The sequence below is a fragment of the Schistocerca nitens genome, chromosome 1 (assembly GCF_023898315.1).
Source record: "Schistocerca nitens isolate TAMUIC-IGC-003100 chromosome 1, iqSchNite1.1, whole genome shotgun sequence".
In the NCBI taxonomy this organism is placed as follows: Eukaryota; Metazoa; Arthropoda; class Insecta; order Orthoptera; family Acrididae; genus Schistocerca; species Schistocerca nitens.
In genome coordinates this window covers 1,326,359,970-1,326,377,944 of record NC_064614.1, presented here as the reverse complement: position 1 = coordinate 1,326,377,944, position 17,975 = coordinate 1,326,359,970, and positions in this window count along the sequence as shown.

The window sequence follows — 17,975 nt, the reverse complement described above, 5'->3', positions numbered from 1 at the left end:
GAATGTAAAACTGGTGACTCTGGAAACGCTCAAATCATAGACATTAGGAAGACTCAGTCTTCCTGTACTTAAGACGGCATTGTGGCTCTTATATTTAATTCCGATGCGTTTTCTGTGTTTTATCGACAATGGGAAGGTCCAAGGGATACAGTAAACCTGCAGAGGTGATTCGGAATGTAAAACTGGTGACACAGGAAACGCTCAAAACATAGACAGTAGGAAGACTCAGTCTTCCTGTACTTAAGTCGGCATTGTGTGTCTTATATTTATTTCCGATTAAATTTCTGTGTTTCATCGTGAATGGGAAGGTCCAAGGGATATAGTAAACATGCAGAGGTGCATCGGAAATTAAAACTGATGACACAGGAAACGCTCAAAACATAGACAGTAGGAAGACTTAGTCTTCCTGTACCTAAGACGGCATTGTGTCTCTCATACTTAATTCCGATGCAATTTCAGTGTTTCATCGTCAATGGGAAGGTCCAAGGGATACAGTAAACCTGCAAAGGTGCATCGGAATGTAAAACTAGTGACACAGGAAACGTTCAAAACATAGACAGTAGGAAGACTCACTCTTCCTGTACTTATGTCGGCATTGTGTCTCTTATATTTAATTCCCATGCAATTTATGTGTTTCATCGTCAACGGGAAGGTCCAAGGGATACAGTAAACCTGCAGAGGTGCATCGGAAAGTAAAACTGATGACACAGGAAACGCTCAAAACATAGACAGTAGGAAGACCTAGACTTGCTGTACTTAAGTCGGCATTGTTTCTCTTATATTTAATTCCGATGCAGTTTCTGTGTTTCATCGACAATGGGAAGGTCCAAGGGATATAGTAAACCGGCAGAGGTGCATCAGAATGTAAAACTGGTGACACAGGAAACGCTCAAAACATACACCGTAATAAGACTCAGTTTTCTTGTACTTAAGTCGGCGTTGTGTCTCTTATATATAATTCCGATGCAATTTCTGTGTTTCATCGTCAATGGGAACGTCCAAAAGATACAGTAAACCTGCAGAGTTGAATCGGAAGTAAAACTGGTGACACAGGAAACGCTCAAAACATAGACAGTAGGAAGACTCAATCTTCCGGTACTTAAGTCGGCATTGTGTCTCTTATATTTAATTCCCATGCAATTTCTGTGTTTTATCGACAATGGGAAGGTCTAAGGGATACAGTAAACCTGCAGAAGTGCATCGGAATGTAAAACTGGTGACACAGGAAACGCTCAAAACATAGACAGTAGGAAGACTCAGTCTTCCTGTACTTAAGTCGGCATTGTGTCTCTTATATTTAATTCCGATGCAATTTCTGTGGTTCATCGTACCTGTGAAGGTCCAAGGGCTACAGTAAACCTGTAGAGGTGCATCGGAATGTAAAACTGGTGACACAGGAAACGCTCAAATTATAGGCAGCAGGAAAACTCAGTCTTCCTGTACTTAAGTCGGCATTGTGTCTCTTATATTTAATTCCGATGCAATTTCTGTGTTTCATCGTCACTGTGAGGGTCCAAGGGATACAGTAAATCTGTAGAGGTGCATCGGAATGTAAAACTGGTGACTCTGGAAACGCTCAAATCATAGACATTAGGAAGACTCACTCTTCCTGTACTTAAGTCGGCATTGTTTCTCTTATATTTAATTCCGATGCAGTTTCTGTGTTTCATCGAGAATGGGAAAGTCCAAGGGATATAGTAAACCGGCAGAGGTGCATCAGAATGTAAAACTGGTGACACAGGAAACGCTCAAAACATACACCGTAATAAGACTCAGTTTTCTTGTACCTAAGTCGGCGTTGTGTCTGTTATATATAATTCCGATGCAATTTCTGTGTTTCATCGTCAATGGGAACGTCCAAAAGATACAGTAAACCTGCAGAGTTGAATCGGAAGTAAAACTGTTGACACAGGAAACGCTCAAAACATAGACAGTAGGAAGACTCAATCTTCCGGTACTTAAGTCGGCATTGTGTCTCTTATATTTAATTCCCATGCAATTTCTGTGTTTTATCGACAATGGGAAGGTCCAAGGGATACAGTAAAGCGGCAGGGGTGCATCGGAATGTAAAACTAGTGACACAGGAAACGCTCAAAGCATAGACCGTAAGAAGACTCAGTTTTCTTGTACTTAAGTCGGCGCTGTGTCTCTTATATTTAATTCCGATGCAATTTCTGTGTTTCATCGCCAATGGGAAGGTCCAAGGGATACAGTACAGCTGCAGAGGTGCATCGGAATGTAAAACGGGCGACACAGGAGACGCTCAAAACATAGCCAGTAAGAAGACTCAGTCTTTCTGTACTTAAGTCGGCATTGTATCTCTTATATTTAATTCCGATGCAATTTCTGTGCTTCATCGACAATGGGACGGTCCAAGGGATACAGTAAACCTGCAGAGGAGCATCGGAATGTAATACTGGTGACACAGGAAACGCTCAAAACATAGACAGTAGGAACACTCAGTCTTCCTGTACTTAAGTCTTCATTGTGTCTCTTATATTGATTTACGATTAATTTTCTGTGTTTCATCGTGAATGGGAAGGTCCAAGGGATATAGTAAACATGCAGAGGTGCATCGGAAAGTAAAACTGATGAGACAGGAAACGCTCAAAACATAGACAGTAGGGAGACTTAGTCTTCCTGTACTTAAGTCGGCATTGTGTATCTTATATTTAATTCCGATGCAATTTCTGTTTTTCATCGTCAATGGGAAGGTCCAAGGGATACAGTAAACCTGCAGAGGTGCATCGGAATGTAAAACTGGTGACTCTGGAAACGCTCAAATCATAGACATTAGGAAGACTCAGTCTTCCTGTACTTAAGACGGCATTGTGGCTCTTATATTTAATTCCGATGCGTTTTCTGTATTTCATCGACAATGGGAAGGTCCAAGGGATACAGTAAACCTGCAGAGGTGATTCGGAATGTAAAACTGGTGCCACAGGAAACTCTCAAAACATAGACAGTAGGAACACTCAGTCTTCCTGTACATAAGTCGTCATTGTGTCTCTTGTATTTAATTTCGATGCATTTTGTGTGTTTCATCGCCAATGAGAACGTCCAAGGGATACAGTAAACCTGCAGAGTTGCATCAGAATGTAAAACTGGTGACACAGGAAACGCTCAAAACATAGACAGTAGGAAGACTCAGTCTTCCTGTACTTAAGTCGGCGTTGTGTCTCTTATATATAATTCCGATGCAATTTCTGATTTTCATCGTCAATGGGAAGGTCCAAGGGATACAGTAAACCTGCAGAGGTGCATCGGAATCTAACACTGGTGACACAGGAAACGCTCAAAACATAGACAGTAGGAAGTCTCAGTCTTCCTGTACTTAAGTCAGCATTGTGTCTCTTATATTTAATTCCGATGCAACTTCTGTGTTTCATCGTGAATGGATAGGTCCAAGGGATATAGTAAACCTGCAGAGGTGCATCGGAAAGTAAAACTGATGACACAGGAAACGCTCAAATCATAGACAGTTGGAAGACTCAGTCTTCCTGTACTTAAGTCGGCATTGTGTCTCTTATATTTAATTCCGATGCAATTTCTGCGTTTCATCGTCAATGGGAAGGTCCAAGGGATACAGTAAACCTGCAGAGGTGCATCCGAATGAAAAACTGGTGACACAGGAAACGCTCAAAACATAGACAGTAGGAAGTCTCAGTCTTCCTGTACTTAAGTCGGCATTGTGTCTCTTATATTTAATTCCGATGCAACTTCTGTGTTTCATCGTGAATGGATAGGTCCAAGGGATATAGTAAACCTGCAGAGGTGCATCGGAAAGTAAAACTGATGACACAGGAAACGCTCAAATCATAGACAGTTGGAAGACTCAGTCTTCCTGTACTTAAGTCGGCATTGTGTCTCTTATATTTAATTCCGATGCAATTTCTGTGTTTCATCGTCAATGGGAAGGTCCAAGGGATACAGTAAACCTGCAGAAGTGCATCCGAATGTAAAACTGGTGACACAGGAAACGCTCAAAACATAGACAGTAGGAAGACTCAGTCTTCCTGTACTTAAGTCGGCATTGTGTGTCTTATATTTATTTCCGATTAAATTTCTGTGTTTCATCGTGAATGGGAAGGTCCAAGGGATATAGTAAACATGCAGAGGTGCATCGGAAAGTAAAACTGATGACACAGGAAACGCTCAAAACATAGACAGTAGGAAGACTTAGTCTTCCTGTACTTAAGTCGGCATTGTGTCTCTCATACTTAATTCCGATGCAATTTCAGTGTTTCATCGTCAATGGGAAGGTCCAAGGGATACAGTAAACCTGCAAAGGTGCATCGGAATGTAAAACTAGTGACACAGGAAACGTTCAAAACATAGACAGTAGGAAGACTCACTCTTCCTGTACTTATGTCGGCATTGTGTCTCTTATATTTAATTCCCATGCAATTTATGTGTTTCATCGTCAATGGGAAGGTCCAAGGGATACAGTAAACCTGCAGAGGTGCATCGGAATGTAAAACTGGTGACACAGGAAGCGCTCAAAACATAGACAGTAGGAAGACTCCGTCTTCCTGTACTTAAGTCGGCATTGTGTCTCTTATATTTATTACAGATGAAATTTCTGTGTTTCATCGTGAATGGATAGGTCCAAGGGATATAGTAAACCTGCAGAGGTGCATCGGAAAGTAGAACTGATGACACAGGAAACGCTCAAAACATAGACAGTAGGAAGACCTAGACTTGCTGTACTTAAGTCGGCATTGTTTCTCTTATATTTAATTCCGATGCAGTTTCTGTGTTTCATCGACAATGGGAAGGTCCAAGGGATATAGTAAACCGGCAGAGGTGCATCAGAATGTAAAACTGGTGACACAGGAAACGCTCAAAACATACACCGTAATAAGACTCAGTTTTCTTGTACTTAAGTCGGCGTTGTGTCTCTTATATATAATTCCGATGCAATTTCTGTGTTTCATCGTCAATGGGAACGTCCAAAAGATACAGTAAACCTGCAGAGTTGAATCGGAAGTAAAACTGGTGACACAGGAAACGCTCAAAACATAGACAGTAGGAAGACTCAATCTTCCGGTACTTAAGTCGGCATTGTGTCTCTTATATTTAATTCCCATGCAATTTCTGTGTTTTATCGACAATGGGAAGGTCTAAGGGATACAGTAAACCTGCAGAAGTGCATCGGAATGTAAAACTGGTGACACAGGAAACGCTCAAAACATAGACAGTAGGAAGACTCAGTCTTCCTGTACTTAAGTCGGCATTGTGTCTCTTATATTTAATTCCGATGCAATTTCTGTGGTTCATCGTACCTGTGAAGGTCCAAGGGCTACAGTAAACCTGTAGAGGTGCATCGGAATGTAAAACTGGTGACACAGGAAACGCTCAAATTATAGGCAGCAGGAAAACTCAGTCTTCCTGTACTTAAGTCGGCATTGTGTCTCTTATATTTAATTCCGATGCAATTTCTGTGTTTCATCGTCACTGTGAGGGTCCAAGGGATACAGTAAACCTGTAGAGGTGCATCGGAATGTAAAACTGGTGACTCTGGAAACGCTCAAATCATAGACATTAGGAAGACTCACTCTTCCTGTACTTAAGTCGGCATTGTTTCTCTTATATTTAATTCCGATGCAGTTTCTGTGTTTCATCGACAATGGGAAAGTCCAAGGGATATAGTAAACCGGCAGAGGTGCATCAGAATGTAAAACTGGTGACACAGGAATCGCTCAAAACATACACCGTAATAAGACTCAGTTTTCTTGTACCTAAGTCGGCGTTGTGTCTCTTATATATAATTCCGATGCAATTTCTGTGTTTCATCGTCAATGGGAACGTCCAAAAGATACAGTAAACCTGCAGAGTTGAATCGGAAGTAAAACTGGTGACACAGGAAACGCTCAAAACATAGACAGTAGGAAGACTCAATCTTCCGGTACTTAAGTCGGCATTGTGTCTCTTATATTTAATTCCCATGCAATTTCTGTGTTTTATCGACAATGGGAAGGTCCAAGGGATACAGTAAAGCAGCAGGGGTGCATCGGAATGTAAAACTAGTGACACAGGAAACGCTCAAAGCATAGACCGTAAGAAGACTCAGTTTTCTTGTACTTAAGTCGGCGCTGTGTCTCTTATATTTAATTCCGATGCAATTTCTGTGTTTCATCGCCAATGGGAAGGTCCAAGGGATACAGTACAGCTGCAGAGGTGCATCGGAATGTAAAACGGGCGACACAGGAAACGCTCAAAGCATAGACCGTAAGAAGACTCAGTTTTCTTGTACTTAAGTCGGCGCTGTGTCTCTTATATTTAATTCCGATGCAATTTCTGTGTTTCATCGCCAATGGGAAGGTCCAAGGGATACAGTACAGCTGCAGAGGTGCATCGGAATGTAAAACGGGCGACACAGGAAACGCTCAAAACATAGCCAGTAAGAAGACTCAGTCTTTCTGTACTTAAGTCGGCATTGTATCTCTTATATTTAATTCCGATGCAATTTCTGTGCTTCATCGACAATGGGAAGGTCCAAGGTATACAGTAAACCTGAAGAGGTGCATCGGAATGTAAAACTAGTGAGACAGGAAACGCTCAAAACATAGACAGTAGGAAGACTCAGTCTTCCTGTACTTAAGTCGGCATTGTGTCTCTTATATTTAATTCCGATGCAATTTCTGTGTTTCATCGTCAATGGGAAGGTCCAAGGGATACAGTAAACCTGCAGAGTTGCATCAGAATGTAAAACTGGTGACACAGGATACGCTCAAAACATAGACAGTAGGAAGACTCAGTCTTCCTGTACTTAAGTCGGCATTGTGTCTCTTATATTTAATTCCGATGCAACTTCTGTGTTTCATCGTCAATGGGAAGGTCCAAAAGATACAGTAAACCTGCAGAGGTGCATCGGAATGTAAAACTGGTGACACAGGAAACGCTAAAAACATAGACAGTAGGAAGACTCAGTCTTCCTGTACTTAAGTCGGCATTGTGTGTCTTATATTTATTTCCGATTAAATTTCTGTGTTTCATCGTGAATGGGAAGGTCCAAGGGATATAGTAAACATGCAGAGGTGCATCGGAAAGTAAAACTGATGACACAGGAAACGCTCAAAACATAGACAGTAGGAAGACTTAGTCTTCCTGTACTTAAGTCGGCATTGTGTCTCTCATACTTAATTCCGATGCAATTTCAGTGTTTCATCGTCAATGGGAAGGTCCAAGGGATACAGTAAACCTGCAGAGGTGCATCGGAAGGTAAAACTGGTGACACAGGAAACGCTCAAATCATAGACAGTTGGAAGACTCAGTCCTCCTGTACTTAAGTCGGCATTGTGTCTCTTATATTTAATTCCGATGCAATTTCTGTGTTTCATCGTCAATGGGAAGGTTTAAGGGATACAGTAAACCTGCACAGGTGCATCGGAATGTAAAACTGATGACACAGGAAACGCTCAAAACATAGACAGTAGGGAAACCTAGTCTTCCTGTACTTAAGTCAGCATTGTGTCTCTTATTTTTAATTCCGATGCAATTTCTGTGTTTCATCATCAATGGGAAGGTCCAAGGGATACAGAAAACCTGCAGAGGCGCATCGGACATTAAACCTGGTGACACAGGAAACGCTCATAACATAGACCGTAAGAAGACTCAGTTTTCATGTACTTAAGTCGGCGTTGTGTCTCTTATATATAATTCCGATGCAATTTCTGATTTTCATCGTCAATGGGAAGGTCCAAGGGATACAGTAAACCTGCAGAGGTGCATCGGAATCTAACACTGATGACACAGGAAACGCTCAAATCATTGACAGTAGGAAGACTCAGTCTTCCTGTACTTAAGTCGGCATTGTGTCTCTTATATTTAATTCCGATGCAATTTCTGTGTTTCATCGTCAATGGGAAGGTCCAAGGGATACAGTAAACCTGCAGAGGTGCATCCGAATGTAAAACTGGTGACACAGGAAACGCTCAAAACATAGACAGTAGGAAGTCTCAGTCTTCCTGTACTTAAGTCGGGATTGTGTCTCTTATATTTAATTCCGATGCAACTTCTGTGTTTCATCGTGAATGGATAGGTCCAAGGGATATAGTAAACCTGCAGAGGTGCATCGGAAAGTAAAACTGATGACACAGGAAACGCTCAAATCATAGACAGTTGGAAGACTCAGTCTTCCTGTACTTAAGTCGGCATTGTGTCTCTTATATTTAATTCCGATGCAATTTCTGTGTTTCATCGTCAATGGGAAGGTCCAAGGGATACAGTAAACCTGCAGAGGTGCATCCGAATGTAAAACTGGTGACACAGGAAACGCTCAAAACATAGACAGTAGGAAGTCTCAGTCTTACTGTACTTAAGTCGGCATTGTGTCTCTTATATTTAATTCCGATGCAACTTCTGTGTTTCATCGTGAATGGATAGGTCCAAGGGATATAGTAAACCTGCAGAGGTGCATCGGAAAGTAAAACTGATGACACAGGAAACGCTCAAATCATAGACAGTTGGAAGACTCAGTCTTCCTGTACTTAAGTCGGCATTGTGTCTCTTATATTTAATTCCGATGCAATTTCTGTGTTTCATCGTCAATGGGAAGGTCCAAGGGATACAGTAAACCTGCAGAGGTGCATCCGAATGTAAAACTGGTGACACAGGAAACGCTCAAAACATAGACAGTAGGAAGACTCAGTCTTCCTGTACTTAAGTCGGCATTGTGTGTCTTATATTTATTTCCGATTAAATTTCTGTGTTTCATCGTGAATGGGAAGGTCCAAGGGATATAGTAAACATGCAGAGGTGCATCGGAAAGTAAAACTGATGACACAGGAAACGCTCAAAACATAGACAGTAGGAAGACTTAGTCTTCCTGTACTTAAGTCGGCATTGTGTCTCTCATACTTAATTCCGATGCAATTTCAGTGTTTCATCGTCAATGGGAAGGTCCACGGGATACAGTAAACCTGCAAAGGTGCATCGGAATGTAAAACTAGTGACACAGGAAACGTTCAAAACATAGACAGTAGGAAGACTCACTCTTCCTGTACTTATGTCGGCATTGTGTCTCTTATATTTAATTCCCATGCAATTTATGTGTTTCATCGTCAATGGGAAGGTCCAAGGGATACAGTAAACCTGCAGAGGTGCATCGGAATGTAAAACTGGTGACACAGGAAGCGCTCAAAACATAGACAGTAGGAAGACTCCGTCTTCCTGTACTTAAGTCGGCATTGTGTCTCTTATATTTATTTCAGATGAAATTTCTGTGTTTCATCGTGAATGGATAGGTCCAAGGGATATAGTAAACCTGCAGAGGTGCATCGGAAAGTAGAACTGATGACACAGGAAACGCTCAAAACATAGACAGTAGGAAGACCTAGACTTGCTGTACTTAAGTCGGCATTGTTTCTCTTATATTTAATTCCGATGCAGTTTCTGTGTTTCATCGACAATGGGAAGGTCCAAGGGATATAGTAAACCGGCAGAGGTGCATCAGAATGTAAAACTGGTGACACAGGAAACGCTCAAAACATACACCGTAATAAGACTCAGTTTTCTTGTACTTAAGTCGGCGTTGTGTCTCTTATATATAATTCCGATGCAATTTCTGTGTTTCATCGTCAATGGGAACGTCCAAAAGATACAGTAAACCTGCAGAGTTGAATCGGAAGTAAAACTGGTGACACAGGAAACGCTCAAAACATAGACAGTAGGAAGACTCATTCTTCCGGTACTTAAGTCGGCATTGTGTCTCTTATATTTAATTCCCATGCAATATCTGTGTTTTATCGACAATGGGAAGGTCTAAGGGATACAGTAAACCTGCAGAAGTGCATCGGAATGTAAAACTGGTGACACAGGAAACGCTCAAAACATAGACAGTAGGAAGACTCAGTCTTCCTGTACTTAAGTCGGCATTGTGTCTCTTATATTTAATTCCGATGCAATTTCTGTGGTTCATCGTACCTGTGAAGGTCCAAGGGCTACAGTAAACCTGTAGAGGTGCATCGGAATGTAAAACTGGTGACACAGGAAACGCTCAAATTATAGGCAGCAGGAAAACTCAGTCTTCCTGTACTTAAGTCGGCATTGTGTCTCTTATATTTAATTCCGATGCAATTTCTGTGTTTCATCGTCACTGTGAGGGTCCAAGGGATACAGTAAACCTGTAGAGGTGCATCGGAATGTAAAACTGGTGACTCTGGAAACGCTCAAATCATAGACATTAGGAAGACTCACTCTTCCTGTACTTAAGTCGGCATTGTTTCTCTTATATTTAATTCCGATGCAGTTTCTGTGTTTCATCGACAACGGGAAAGTCCAAGGGATATAGTAAACCGGCAGAGGTGCATCAGAATGTAAAACTGGTGACACAGGAAACGCTCAAAACATACACAGTAATAAGACTCAGTTTTCTTGTACCTAAGTCGGCGTTGTGTCTCTTATATATAATTCCGATGCAATTTCTGTGTTTCATCGTCAATGGGAACGTCCAAAAGATACAGTAAACCTGCAGAGTTGAATCGGAAGTAAAACTGGTGACACAGGAAACGCTCAAAACATAGACAGTAGGAAGACTCAATCTTCCGGTACTTAAGTCGGCATTGTGTCTCTTATATTTAATTCCCATGCAATTTCTGTGTTTTATCGACAATGGGAAGGTCCAAGGGATACAGTAAAGCGGCAGGGGTGCATCGGAATGTAAAACTAGTGACACAGGAAACGCTCAAAGCATAGACCGTAAGAAGACTCAGTTTTCTTGTACTTAAGTCGGCGCTGTGTCTCTTATATTTAATTCCGATGCAATTTCTGTGTTTCATCGCCAATGGGAAGGTCCAAGGGATACAGTACAGCTGCAGAGGTGCATCGGAATGTAAAACGGGCGACACAGGAAACGCTCAAAACATAGCCAGTAAGAAGACTCAGTCTTTCTGTACTTAAGTCGGCATTGTATCTCTTATATTTAATTCCGATGCAATTTCTGTGCTTCATCGACAATGGGAAGGTCCAAGGGATACAGTAAACCTGCAGAGGAGCATCGGAATGTAATACTGGTGACACAGGAAACGCTCAAAACATAGACAGTAGGAACACTCAGTCTTCCTGTACTTAAGTCTTCATTGTGTCTCTTATATTGATTTACGATTAATTTTCTGTGTTTCATCGTGAATGGGAAGGTCCAAGGGATATAGTAAACATGCAGAGGTGCATCGGATAGTAAAACTGATGACACAGGAAACGCTCAAAACATAGACAGTAGGGAGACTTAGTCTTCCTGTACTTAAGTCGGCATTGTGTATCTTATATTTAATTCCGATGCAATTTCTGTTTTTCATCGTCAATGGGAAGGTCCAAGGGATACAGTAAACCTGCAGAGGTGCATCGGAATGTAAAACTGGTGACTCTGGAAACGCTCAAATCATAGACATTAGGAAGACTCAGTCTTCCTGTACTTAAGACGGCATTGTGGCTCTTATATTTAATTCCGATGCGTTTTCTGTGTTTCATCGACAATGGGAAGGTCCAAGGGATACAGTAAACCTGCAGAGGTGATTCGGAATGTAAAACTGGTGCCACAGGAAACTCTCAAAACATAGACAGTAGGAACACTCAGTCTTCCTGTACATAAGTCGTCATTGTGTCTCTTGTATTTAATTTCGATGCATTTTGTGTGTTTCATCGCCAATGAGAAGGTCCAAGGGATACAGTAAACCTGCAGAGTTGCATCAGAATGTAAAACTGGTGACACAGGAAACGCTCAAAACATAGACAGTAGGAAGACTCAGTCTTCCTGTACTTAAGTCGGCATTGTGTCTCTTATATTTAATTCCGATGCAATTTCTGTGTTTCATCGTCAATCGGAAGGTCCAAGGTATACAGTAAACCTGAAGAGGTGCATCGGAATGTAAAACTAGTGAGACAGGAAACGCTCAAAACATAGACAGTAGGAAGACTCAGTCTTCCTGTACTTAAGTCGGCATTGTGTCTCTTATATTTAATTCCGATGCAATTTCTGTGTTTCATCGTCAATGGGAAGGTCCAAGGGATACAGTAAACCTGCAGAGTTGCATCAGAATGTAAAACTGGTGACACAGGATACGCTCAAAACATAGACAGTAGGAAGACTCAGTCTTCCTGTACTTAAGTCGGCATTGTGTCTCTTATATTTAATTCCGATGCAACTTCTGTGTTTCATCGTCAATGGGAAGGTCCAAAAGCTACAGTAAACCTGCAGAGGTGCATCGGAATGTAAAACTGGTGACACAGGAAACGCTCAAAACATAGACAGTAGGAAGACTCAGTCTTCCTGTACTTAAGTCGGCATTGTGTGTCTTATATTTATTTCCGATTAAATTTCTGTGTTTCATCGTGAATGGGAAGGTCCAAGGGATATAGTAAACATGCAGAGGTGCATCGGAAAGTAAAACTGATGACACAGGAAACGCTCAAAACATAGACAGTAGGAAGACTTAGTCTTCCTGTACTTAAGTCGGCATTGTGTCTCTCATACTTAATTCCGATGCAATTTCAGTGTTTCATCGTCAATGGGAAGGTCCAAGGGATACAGTAAACCTGCAGAGGTGCATCGGAAGGTAAAACTGGTGACACAGGAAACGCTCAAATCATAGACAGTTGGAAGACTCAGTCTTCCTGTACTTAAGTCGGCATTGTGTCTCTTATATTTAATTCCGATGCAATTTCTGTGTTTCATCGTCAATGGGAAGGTTTAAGGGATACAGTAAACCTGCACAGGTGCATCGGAATGTAAAACTGATGACACAGGAAACGCTCAAAACATAGACAGTAGGGAAACCTAGTCTTCCTGTACTTAAGTCAGCATTGTGTCTCTTATTTTTAATTCCGATGCAATTTCTGTGTTTCATCATCAATGGGAAGGTCCAAGGGATACTGAAAACCTGCAGAGGCGCATCGGACATTAAACCTGGTGACACAGGAAACGCTCATAACATAGACCGTAAGAAGACTCAGTTTTCATGTACTTAAGTCGGCGTTGTGTCTCTTATATATAATTCCGATGCAATTTCTGATTTTCATCGTCAATGGGAAGGTCCAAGGGATACAGTAAACCTGAAGAGGTGCATTGGAATCTAACACTGATGACACAGGAAACGCTCAAATCATTGACAGTAGGAAGACTCAGTCTTCCTGTACTTAAGTCGGCATTGTGTCTCTTATATTTAATTCCGATGCAATTTCTGTGTTTCATCGTCAATGGGAAGGTCCAAGGGATACAGTAAACCTGCAGAGGTGCATCCGAATGTAAAACTGGTGACACAGGAAACGCTCAAAACATAGACAGTAGGAAGTCTCAGTCTTCCTGTACTTAAGTCGGCATTGTGTCTCTTATATTTAATTCCGATGCGATTTCTGTGTTTCATCGACAATGGGAAGGTGCAAGGGATACAGTAAACCGGCAGAGGTGCATCGGAATGTAAAACTGGTGACACAGGAAACGCTCAAAACATAGAAAGTAGGAAGACTCAGTCTTCCTGTACATAAGTCGGGATTGTGTCTCTTATATTTAATTTCGATGCAATTCGTGTGTTTCATCGCCAATGGGATGGTCCAGGGGATACAGTAAACCTGCAGATGTGCATCGGAATGTAAAACTGGTGACACAGGAAACGCTCAAAACATTGACTGTAAGAAGACTGTTTTCTAGTAGTTAAGTCGGCATTGTGTCTTTTATATTTAATTCCGATGCAATATCTGTGTTGCATCGTCAATGGGAAGGTCCAAGGGATACAGTAAACTTGCAGAGGTGCATCAGAATGTGAAACTGGTGACACAGGAAACGCTCAAAGCATAGACAGTTGGAAGACTCAGTCTTCCTGTACTTAAGTCGGCATTGTATATCTTATATTTAATTCCGATGCAATTTCTGTGTTTCATCGACAATGGGAAGGTCCAAGGGATACAGTAAACCTGCAGAGGTGCATCGGAATGTAAAACTGGTGACACAGGAAACGCTCAAAACATAGACCGTAAGAAGACTGTTTTCTGTTACTTATGTCGGCATTGTGTCTCTTATATTTAATTCCGATGCAATTTCAGTGTTTTATCGACAATGGGAAGGTCCAAGGGATACAGTAAACCTGCAGAGTTGCATCGGAATGTAAAACTGGTGACACAGGAAACGCTCAAAACATAGACAGTAGGAAGACTCAGTCTTCCTGTACTTAAGTCGGCATTGTGTGTCTTATATTTAATTCGGATGCAATTTCTGTGTTTCATCGTACCTGTGAAGGTCCAAGGGATACAGTAAACCTGTAGAGGTGCATCGGAATGTAAAACTGGTGACACAGGAAACGCTCAAATTATAGACAGTAGGAAAACTCAGTCTTCCTGTACTTAAGTCGGCATTGTGTCTCTTATATTTAATTCCGATGCAATTTCTGTGTTTCATCGTCACTGTGAGGGTCCAAGGGATACAGTAAACCTGTAGAGGTGCATCGGAATGTAAAACTGGTGACACAGGAAACGCTCAAATTATAGACAGTGGGAAAACTCAGTCTTCCTGTACTTAAGTCGGCATTGTGTCTCTTATATTTAATTCCGATGCAGTTTCTGTGTTTCATCGTCAATTTAAAGGTCCAAGGGATACAGTAAACCTGCAGAGGTGCATCGGAATGAAAAACTAGTGACACAGGAAACGTTCAAAACATAGACAGTAGGAAGACTCACTCTTCCTGTACTTAAGTCAGCATTGTGTCTCTTATATTTAATTCCCATGCAATTTATGTGTTTCATCGTCAATGGGAAGGTCCAAGGGATACAGTAAACCTGCAGAGGTGCATCGGAATGTAAAACTGGTGACACAGGAAACGCTCAAAACATAGACAGTAGGAAGACTCAGTCTTCCTGTACTTAAGTCGGCATTGTGTCTCTTATATTTATTTCAGATGAAATTTCTGTGTTTCATCGTGAATGGATAGGTCCAAGGGATATAGTAAACCTGCAGAGGTGCATCGGAAAGTAAAACTGATGACACAGGAAACGCTCAAAACATAGACAGTAGGGAGACTTAGTCTTCCTGTACATAAGTCGGCATTGTGTATCTTATATTTAATTCCGATGCAATTTATGTTTTTCATCGTCAATGGGAAGGTCCAAGGGATACAGTAAACCTGCAGAGGTGCATCGGAATGTAAAACTGGTGACTCTGGAAACGCTCAAATCATAGACAGTAGGAAGACTCAGTCTTCCAGTACTTAACACGGCATTGTGACTCTTGTATTTAATTCCGATGCGTTTTCTGTGTTTCATTGACAATGGGATGGTCCAAGGGATACAGTAAACCTGCAGAGGTGATTCGGAATGTTAAACTGGTGCCACAGGAAACTCTCAAAACATAGACAGTAGGAAGACTCAGTCTTCCTGTACATAAGTCGTCATTGTGTCTCTTGTATTTAATTTAGATGCAATTTGTGTGTTTCATCGCCAATGGGAAGGTCCAAGGGATACAGTAAACATGCAGAGGTGCACCGGAATGTGAAACTAGTGACACAGGAAACGCACAACACATTGACCGTAAGAAGACTGTTTTCTGGTACTTAAGTCGGCATTGTGTCTCTTATATTTAATAACGATGCAATTTCTGTGTTTCATCGTCAATGGGAAGGTCCAAGGGATACAGTAAACCTGAAGAGGTGCATCGGAATGTAAAACTAGTGAGACAGGAAACGCTCAAAATATAGACAGTAGGAAGCCTCAGTCTTCCTGTACTTAAGTCGTCATTGTGTCTCTTATATTTAATTCCGATGCAATTTCTGTGTTTCATCGTCAATGGGAAGGTCCAAGGGATACAGTAAACCTGCAGAGGTGCATCGGAATGTAAAACTGGTGACACAGGAAACGGTCAAACATAGACAGTAGGAAGACTCAGTCTTCCTGTACTTAAGTCGGCATTGTGTCTCTTATATTTATTTCCGATGAAATATCTGTGTTTCATCGTGAATGGGAATGTTCAAGGGATATAGTAAACCTGCAGAGGTGCATCGGAAGGTAAAACTGATGACACAGGAAACGCTCAAAGCATCGACCGTACGAAGACTCAGTTTTCTTGTACTTAAGTCGGCGTTGTGTCTCTTATATTTAATTCCCATGCAATTTCTGTGTTTCATCGTCAATGGGAAGGTCCAAGGGATACAGTAAACCTGCAGAGGTGCATCGGAATGTAAAACTGGTGACACAGGAAACGCTCAAAACATAGGGAGTAGGAAGACTCATTCATCCTGTACTTAGGTCGGCATTGTGTCTCTTATATTTATTTCCGATTAAATATCTGTGTTTCATCGTGAATGGGAAGGTCCAAGGGATATAGTAAACATGCAGAGGTGCATCGGAAAGTAAAACTGATGACACAGGAAACGCTCAAAACATAGACAGTAGGAAGACTCAGTATTCCTGTACTTAAGTCGGCATTGTGTCTCTTATATTTATTTCCGATTAAATATCTGTGTTTCATCGTGAAGCGGAGGTCCAAAGGATATAGTAAACATGCAGAGGTGCATCGGAAAGTAAAACTGATGACACAGGAAACGCTCAAAACATAGACAGTAGGAAGCCTTAGTCTTCCTGTACTTAAGTCGGCATTGTGTCTCTTATATTTAATTCCGATGCAATTCCTGTGTTTCATCGTCAATGGGAACGTCCAAAAGATACAGTAAACCTGCAGAGGTGAATCGGAAGTAAAACTGGTGACACAGGAAACGCTCAAAACATAGACAGTAGGAAGACTCAATCTTCCGGTTCTTAAGTCGGCATTGTGTTTCTTATATTTAATTTCGATGCAATTTGTGTGTTTCATCGCCAATGGGAAGGTCCAAGGGATATAGTAAACATGCAGAGGTGCATCGGAATGTAAAACTGGTGACACAGGAAACGCTCAAAACATAGACAGTAGGAACACTCAGTCTTCCTGTACTTAAGTCTTCATTGTGTCTCTTATATTTAATTCCGATGCGATTTCTGTGTTTCATCGACAATGGGAAGGTGCAAGGGATACAGTAAACCGGCAGAGGTGCATCGGAATGTAAAACTGGTGACACAGGAAACGCTCAAAACATAGAAAGTAGGAAGACTCAGTCTTCCTGTACATAAGTCGGGATTGTGTCTCTTATATTTAATTTCGATGCAATTTGTGTGTTTCATCGCCAATGGGATGGTCCAGGGGATACAGTAAACCTGCAGATGTGCATCGGAATGTAAAACTGGTGACACAGGAAACGCTCAAAACATTGACTGTAAGAAGACTGTTTTCTTGTAGTTAAGTCGGCATTGTGTCTCTTATATTTAATTCCGATGCAATATCTGTGTTTCATCGTCAATGGGAAGGTCCAAGGGATACAGTAAACTTGCAGAGGTGCATCAGAATGTGAAACTGGTGACACAGGAAACGCTCAAAACATAGACAGTTGGAAGACTCAGTCTTCCTGTACTTAAGTCGGCATTGTATATCTTATATTTAATTCCGATGCAATTTCAGTGTTTCATCGACAATGGGAAGGTCCAAGGGATACAGTAAACCTGCAGAGGTGCATCGGAATGTAAAACTGGTGACACAGGAAACGCTCAAAACATAGACCGTAAGAAGACTGTTTTCTGGTACTTATGTCGGCATTGTGTCTCTTATATTTAATTCCGATGCAATTTCTGTGTTTTATCGACAATGGGAAGGTCCAAGGGATACAGTAAACCTGCAGAGTTGCATCGGAATGTAAAACTGGTGACACAGGAAACGCTCAAAACATAGACAGTAGGAAGACTCAGTCTTCCTGTACTTAAGTCGGCATTGTGTCTCTTATATTTAATTCGGATGCAATTTCTGTGTTTCATCGTACCTGTGAAGGTCCAAGGGATACAGTAAACCTGTAGAGGTGCATCGGAATGTAAAACTGGTGACACAGGAAACGCTCAAATTATAGACAGTAGGAAAACTCAGTCTTCCTGTACTTAAGTCGGCATTGTGTCTCTTATATTTAATTCCGATG